The following is an 8,356-nucleotide window of genomic DNA, read 5'->3' on the forward strand; positions in this document are numbered from 1 at the left end:
ACATTAGGAGGGGGGTAAAGCGAAGCCTATATTAAACTCGAGACCTAACCAAATCAAAATACCAACTAAATAATTAAATAAGATATAGCTACAATTCATTTTCCAACCAAGTCAAAGTTAATTGTGTGGTATAAAGAAATTGCTTGACCAGTTTCTTGTGTCATGTTCGCATCATCCGCAATCGGAATTCTTGTGTTTATTATATAACCGATAAGCACACAAAAAAGTGCTATCTTAGCATTATTACAATCAATTTTTTGACTATAGCATCGAAAATCGCTGTGCAGCACGCAATTATAGCACTTTAGGAACTGACCGTGTCGGCAACCCTAATCCTTCTCCATTGAACATAGTCTAGAGCCACCACGCGTACGTCTTCAGGCCTTATTCATGCCTTCTAATCTTTTCATGACCATCATCTTCAGATGGAGGGTCCGGCCCTACCGATCCTAGGCCCTTGAATTTGTAGTCCGCTATGGTCGGCTCAACCCACCCTAATAGGATCGAGGCAGCACCCTGAAGAGGCAGCAGTCCATAACTGGTATACCCTGCCGCAGTTGTGCTGCTATAGAGGATCCTCATACGAGGTTATTCTAATAAAAAAAAGGTAAAGATCAGGTTGCATTTGATAAATTTTAAGTGGTGTGGGTCTGTGCTTCATTGTTGCTTTTCCTGTGAATTTCTTACCGCTTACCTTCTTAGTCACGAGGATCCCTCCCTTTATTCTATGGAGACCGCTTAATAGCCTCCCTGGAAGCATCCTTGACAGTTCACATGTACACAACATATCAGCTTTATCTAAAAAATGATGACGAGGTAATTGCATCATGTTTAAAGCATTTTGTAAAATGTTTTGAGATTATTTGTGAAAAAACTGCGCAGTTAAGGTTTTTTTGGCACAGTTGCTAGATTTTTTTTAACAAAAATGATAAGAGGCTATAACAGCGCCATCGGAATCCATAGTAACAAAGGTTTTGGATTAGTATCAAAACTCGTTTTAGTTTTCTGTTAATGAAGTCATTTGAAAGGAAGAGTTTCAGGTAGTAGGATCAGGTGTGACGATGTCAGAAGATCATTTTGATAGATTTGAACACTTTAACTTTGATATGGACAAGCATCTCTTCTCCGGTAAGTAAATTTAATAATGCAGTCTGTCTTTTTTTTTAATTTAGCTAAGTTTTTGGGTAAATTTACCCGAAGTTGGATAGAAAAAAATGTAATAATCGTCATTTAATGTTCTTTCCAAAACTAAATGTAATAATCTTCATTTAATGTTCTTTCCAAATATAATAATCACGCCTCACACCCTCCACCACCTTACGGGGCAAGAATTACTAAAAAATTTGCTAACATTTTCTCCATCAATGTTACCCCCCCCCCCCATCCTAAGTTTTAAAAAATGCCCTGTTTGGTATTTTCATTGGCAAACTCTTGTTTAGCTACTGCCCTTAATTCCCTTTCCTGCTCGTTTGTTTCATTATCTCGAAATCTGTCTTACATTGCATATGCTGATGACATAATCCTTCTAAGGCGGTCCAAGTCTAGTCTTGTTTCTAATTTTAATATTTTAATTAATTGTTTAAAAGGTTTGGGCCTTTCTATCAGTTTTGAAAAATGTCAATTTTTTGTTGTAAATTGTTTAGAGGATAATGTCAGGGCGACTCTCGATTGCGGCAATGGTGTTATTTTTCAGTCGTCGCCAATAGTCACTTATTTGGGATTACCTTATGCTGCTTCGAAAAGAGATTTCAAACCAGTCCTGGTTCAGCATGTTCAGATGAAACTACGCAAGGCATTTGGTCTTTTAATTCGTTTTCGGGGTCTTTACCGTCGGGACGTCCTTGGTCGTATGTATAGCGCTGTTGCTCTGCCTCACGTATTGTTCCCGTCCCTCCTCTTCCGAAATTTCAGACCTTCTGATCTTTCGCCCATTAAAGTTGCTTATTTTAAATTTTGTAAATTTTTACTTGGTTTCCCCCTTTCTTTTAGTAACACTGAGATTGTTTTAAAGCTTAATGTGAAGGATCCTGTAGTCTGTATAAAGAAAAAATATAAAACATTTGAAGATAGGGCGAAAATTAGCCTTTTAGGCCACAATTTATTTCCGTTTTTTAGTAACAGTTCTGGCTCTTCATGATTTATAGGCTAATCTATTTAGCAAGTGTTTTTTTTTTTTTTTTTTTTTTTTTTTTTTTTTTTTTTTTTTTTTTTTTTTTTTTTTTTTTAAGTGTTCGATCAATATTTGATACGTTTTGATTGTAAGTGTTATCAGTTGTTTTTTCTTTATATTATATTGTAGCGTACTCCTCATTTTTTGAGGGAAATAAAGAAAATAAATAAATAAATAAAAACATTTAAAGGGCCGTAGGTACTTCCGTATTATACGGCACACACTCGAGAATTTAAATCGAGAAGATGAGACAGTAACAATTTACACGGTTTTTATACCACACAATTAGCTTCGGCTCGGTGGAAGACTACATTGTAGCTATGTTTTAATTAAATATTTAGTTGGTATTTTGATTAGGTTAGGTAGGTATTTAGTATAAATCTGTGCGGCCCCCCTACCATAATTCTTTATAGATTTCATAATTTTGTTGCTAAAGTATTTTATTTTCATTATGTTTGTTTTATTTCATTAGCATTCACGAAACTTCACTTCTCGAGTGTGTCGTGTGTACTAAATAATACGAAAGTATTGGGCCCTTTACTTTGACAAATACATTTTGCCTTCATCCCCAACATTTTCGTGAATTAGCCCCACTGGTGACAATCGTGACCCAGCGCCACTAATGGGGCAAGATTTAGTCCTATCTTATCACAAAAGGTGATCATATCAGTTTGCTTTATTTTTGGTTCTTGTTTCTCATCAACAGTTACTTCGTAGTGTGAAATAAAGCCAATTTGAAAAGTTTTGTATATGTGCTAACCAAGGGCTACATCTGCCCCTACCAGAGGATGCTGGGACGTACTTGTCAGTGTGGGGACCACAACATTTGGAAAATGTTGAATGGGGGATCAAGGGAAATTATTTCGAAGCTTACATCTTTGGAAATTTTCCATGGGGACCGTTGCTTGGCTATTTGGTGGCCAGAGCTATTCCTTGAAAGCAACGAGGGAATTGAGGGTACACCTACGTATAGGATAGGGGAAAAGTACAACGGGAGTAAGTAATGTTTAATCGACTCTGAGGGATATTCCGCTTTGTTGCCTCAGTCGTTTTTTTCAAGGATAAAATCGCAGAATAGGCCTATCCAGCGAGCATTGGTGTAAACCCGAGACCATCTCTTCTCTTCTTAAAGATTGTAAAATTTCCTTGTTCTGCAGCTAAATGATCTTCGGTCGGACGTATCACGTGCAAAATTCGATGTGTTCATTGGAAGTCTAGGTAAAGGAATGCGTCTTGTTCTGAAACAGATAACTAAATTGATGTTTCAAGCTTACACTTCTTTTAATTAAAAAAAAAAAAAACCATACCTGAAATCTTCACTCTGATTGGTCAATCATAAATTTTGGGCTTGAAAGTTGAACATTGTTCAACTCAACAAATTTTGAACTGGGTACGTAATTGGCTTTGTAGTCGGAGATAATTTTGATTGTATTGATAAGTGAGACTATAATTTAGCCCGGGTATTTGTCAACTGCAAAAGTTTAGGTTTATTTTATTTCCCTTGTGCACCTACTTGACCTTGTCATGAACTTCTAGGGCAAAGTGGAAGGCTGCGGACGAAACAGGAAGCTGCTCTTCATACAAACCGATTTGACCCTAGTGGACACTCAAGAAAGCTAGTAACGAAAATGAAAAACACGGAAATTAAAAAACGTGCTGACAAAAAATGACTTCTCCAGGGTTGTGAATTCTATAGGTAAGAATTTCCTTTCGTGATTTTAGCTCGGCGTCTTAAGATCTTAAACAGACGGTGGATCTTATAACATCCAACCCCTTGTTCTACTGTTGCGATTTCGCGCAAAATCCTGCAACATGCGACAAACGACATAAATCGTGCGACAAACTATCCGTTTTGCTGCAATGTCGGATGCATTGAATAAGTTCAACTCGTACGAAAAATCGCATGCGTTGTTCTGATTTAAACAAAAATTGAAAAATGAAAATGATAAAAAAAAAATCAGTTTGAGAACCTGATTTGAATACTTCTAGTTTGTCGCAGCGACGCAAAAGTCTGCGTTTGTTTGTGAACCTCAATCCGATCCTGTCGTACGTCTGTTCCGCCAGAAAAAAAAAATCGCGTCGGGATTGACGCAGCAGTGGGAATCAGGGGTAAAGGCGCAGATCTTATAACGTCTTATGTAGAGGTGGACTAGGTGATGGATTCGAGGGATGGCGGAGGGCGGAGGGCGGGGGAGGGCGGTCGAATCACTGATAATATTCTTGATTGTGTGAGTTATTCCGCTCCTAAAGTCCTTCGCATTGTGCATCGTCTTGATATTAACAGACAAACTATTCCTGAGAGCATACCTAATTTTTTCGTGGAGTCCTGTAGTAATGAATTAGCTGGGCCTTTGTCATTGCTTATCCGGCTGGGTTTTCAATCTGGAACTTTTGCATTCGCTCACATATCCGCCAGTGTCGTTCATATACCGAAACCAAATGGACATCCAAAGAGCGTGGGCATATTGCTAGGCATATCTAGTAAAGAGGCGTCATTCCGTGTTATAATAATTTTGTAGAAATAAGGATAAAATTTTCAAGCGGCCACTGATGAAAAAAAGAATGAGTTTCGAAGCTGGGGTTCCAAAGTTTTGTGGTTGCTTAAACCGGTCATAATAACGTTCAAAGGGAATTCCGAGTCTAGGGTGTTTTCTAGCTTTTTTTTTACCAAGCAGCCCCATCATCTATAAAAATTTTGGAACCACTTCTGATTAGACATGTCAAGGAGATGGGGATGAGGACGATGAAATTTTGTTATTTGTGTATGACCTTTGGATGGATGTTATACAACCCGTGTAGCATTTATTTACCAAGGAAAAACTGTAACCTGAAAGATAATACAGGGAGCGTGATAAAAAATAATTGGGTTTCAACCCACACGAAATAAATTCAACGGTACTATCGGGTAGCCCTCCCCCCTCTCCTCTTTTCGACACTTACGACAACTAATGAGGAGGGAATATATTTTTATTTAAGAATGTTTATTTGTTTTTCTCTCCCAGGGGTGATCGTATCGACCCAGTCGTCCTAGAATGTCGTAAGAGGGCTCATTCTAACGGATTAAAATTTCTAGTGCCCTTTTTAAGTGAGAAAAAAATTGGAGGACATCTATTCCACGCTCATTTTTTCCCAAAGTCACTGGATCAAAATTTTGAGATAGCCATTTTGTTCAGCATAGTCGAAAAACCTAATAATTATGTCTTTCGGTACAGCTTAATCCCCCACAGTCCCCGGAGGAAGGGCTGCAAGTTAGAAAACAGACGTTTTCAGGGGGACTTTTTCGCGTTAAAGAGGGGGAAGGGGTTACGTGGGAGGATCTTTCCATGGAGGAATTTATCATGACGGAAGAAAATTTCCATGGAGTGGCCGCAGGATTTTCCAGAATTATTTAAAAAACAATGAGAAAATAAATAAAAAAAGTTTTTTTAGGTGGAAGTAAGGAGCAGCATTAGGACTTGAAATGAATAGCTTTAGTGTAAAGAGCGAGGTATTTACGAGGGGAGAACCCCCTCATATACGTAATAAAAATATACAAATATAATATTTGTTCCGTAAGTTAATTTGTAAGTTACGTGTATTCATTACAAATAAAAAACTATGAGAAAGCCATTTAGCCAAAAAAAAATAAATTAATATGCAAATTTCATTTTAATTATTCATGTGCGGTGAGCCAAAATCAAAACATGCATTAATTTAAAAACGTTCAGAAATTAAATAAAAAAAAACAAATTTTTAGCTGCAAGTAAGGAGCACCATTAAAACTTAAAACAAACAGAAATTATTCCGTATATTAAAGGAGTTGTCCCCTTCTCAACGCCTCGCACTCTACGCTAAAGTTTTTTATTGTTTTAAAAAGTAGAGTTGTGAGAAAAAGTTAAACTGTGTGCATCTATGTTACTTCAGCACTAAGAACTGTAGTTGGATTTCTTAATATAGCTCTATAAAACAAGGGCATTTTTTTCAATTCGTATAGAAAATTTCACAATTACAAAGAGAGAGAGAGAGAGAGAGAGAGAGAGAGAGAGAGAGAGAGAGAGAGAGAGAGAGAGAGAGAGAGAGAGAGAGAGAGAGAGAGAGAGAGAGAGAGAGAGAGAGAGAGAAAGAGAGAGAACAAGTATAATGTGAATATGCCATCAAATCTACATGGCTCAGAGGGACGTTGTCGGAGACATCGACCATTCGACCCAGTGTGGCACCAGTGAGTTTCACCACAATGAAGTCACTTAATGTATTGGGGTATAGGAGGCAACATTTTAGTAGAGAAAGTTATGAGAAGCTAAAAAAGTAAATGAAGAGTCATTGAACCTAATGATTTTTAAACAAAAGGAAAATAGCGATCAATGACCTGAATTATTATTGCGTTTAATTAAGATAAACTGCAAGGTGTTAGACAAAAAACCGGATAGATACATTATTCAAAACTCAAAGTTAGACAGGTTTCTAAATTTTCACTACTTCATCACTAGCGTTGCTAGGGGGGGGCAGAGTCCCCCTGGAAAAATTTCACTTATAGAAGAATCCAGAAAATCAAGTATAAAGCTAAGTTTTGAAGAAAATGATAAACCAGCCCCCTTCCCTTCTTGACGAAACCAAAGAAGTAAATTTTTATCTTTTTGTTATTTCTTTTTGTTATTTTGAGAACTATTGTTGTTTTTGTTATTTGAGAACACTTTTGGGTATTTTTCATTTATTTTTATTGTCTTATTGCCAGTTGCTTCTGTTGTTGAGAGGATTTGCTCATTTATTCTATATTCCACTTTTGTCGTTTTTACATGGAGTGGTTGTTCTATATACGAAAAATCAAAATGAATAATTGCTCTAAAAGCTTTAAGGCCATGGCAACAAATTTTGGCAACAAATATTTTGGCAACACAATTTTGGCAACAAACAGATAGGCAATAAAAAAAAAAGAATCCCTCTTTTCTTACTATAATTGTCAGCCATCCTTCATCAAACGTAAAATCTTCTCTAGGTTTCCACACACTTCCTTTCGCAGCTCACTCAATTATTCACACCTATCCATCGTATGACCCACAATATCTCCACACATGGGGCAAAAGTAAGGACAAGCCTGTCCTTGCCTCGTCCCTAAATATTTTATTTTTCCCCCAAGTGGTAACCCATCCACCCTCAATTCAATAAACTTCAACTCCTCGTTTCTAAAATTCACCTTTAGAAATACCCCTTCACCCCTTGTCTACTTTACAGCCACGCAGAGTCACGGTGAATCAGAGAGGCTTCAAGCTGCCATACCTGTACCTGTACTTATCTGTTAGCCAGTACACACTTGAGAATTTGGATCTATAAAATCAGACGTAAACCGGTTTTTTACTATTTCAACATGGCGACAATTAGCTTCGGCTCAGTGGAAAGCTACATTGTAGCTATATTTTAATAAAAAATTATTTGATTCTTTGGTTTGGTTAAGCTACATTTTGCATGCATCCCCACTATACTTCCCCCTCCCCTAATGTGCAAACATACAGCCCAAATTACATGTATCATATCTATTGCCAAAGTGTCTCAGTTGTTTCAACCCCATACCTTTAGATTCAAATTCTCGAGTGCATACTGCCTAACAGACAAGTACCCCTGTACCTTTTGATCACGAAAAATTTGTCCTACCGCATAAGTTTGATATTTTGTTATTCAAACTAATATGACATTTTCATATAAAACACTTTCGTATATATATTACATATATATATATATATATATATATATATATATATATATATATATATATATATATATATATATATATATATATATATATATATATATATATATATATATATATATATATATATATATAATTGGCCGTGAAATACACTTTTCTATGGTTCGGGCCCCTCCCGCGTCATTAAAAAATTAGGCACCTAGCGAAGAAATCTGACAAAAAAAAGACTATGGAAACACGTCATTGACACTGAAAGAACAAGGTGTCAATAATTATTAGGCGTGTTTCACTTGGTAAAAGTAATGGACTTGGGAGATGTTTTAGTGGAGAAAGTAATTAAGAGTCAATGAACTATATTTTCTCGAAACAAAAAAAGTAAATGCGATCAATGAACCGAATTGTAAGTTGCCTAGCAACTGCGTAGCGACTGGAAATTATTGCAAGTTGGCCAATAAGTTGCCTGGCATCGTCATTTAATATTAACGAACGTGACTGGTCGGCAGCTG

The 8,356-nt window shown here is 36.7% G+C and overlaps 1 long non-coding RNA gene across 1 annotated transcript; it reads left to right on the forward strand.

Moving 5' to 3' along the window:
• The first annotated feature begins 934 nt into the window (after positions 1-934).
• Positions 935-3,840, forward strand: LOC136039581 (uncharacterized). The gene is made up of 2 exons (XR_010620482.1): positions 935-1,128; positions 3,707-3,840. It is a non-coding gene; the product is annotated as an uncharacterized LOC136039581 (long non-coding RNA).
• The last annotated feature ends 4,516 nt before the right edge of the window (positions 3,841-8,356 follow it).

The sequence above is a fragment of the Artemia franciscana genome, chromosome 19, assembly GCF_032884065.1.
Source record: "Artemia franciscana chromosome 19, ASM3288406v1, whole genome shotgun sequence".
Lineage (NCBI taxonomy): Eukaryota > Metazoa > Arthropoda > Branchiopoda > Anostraca > Artemiidae > Artemia > Artemia franciscana.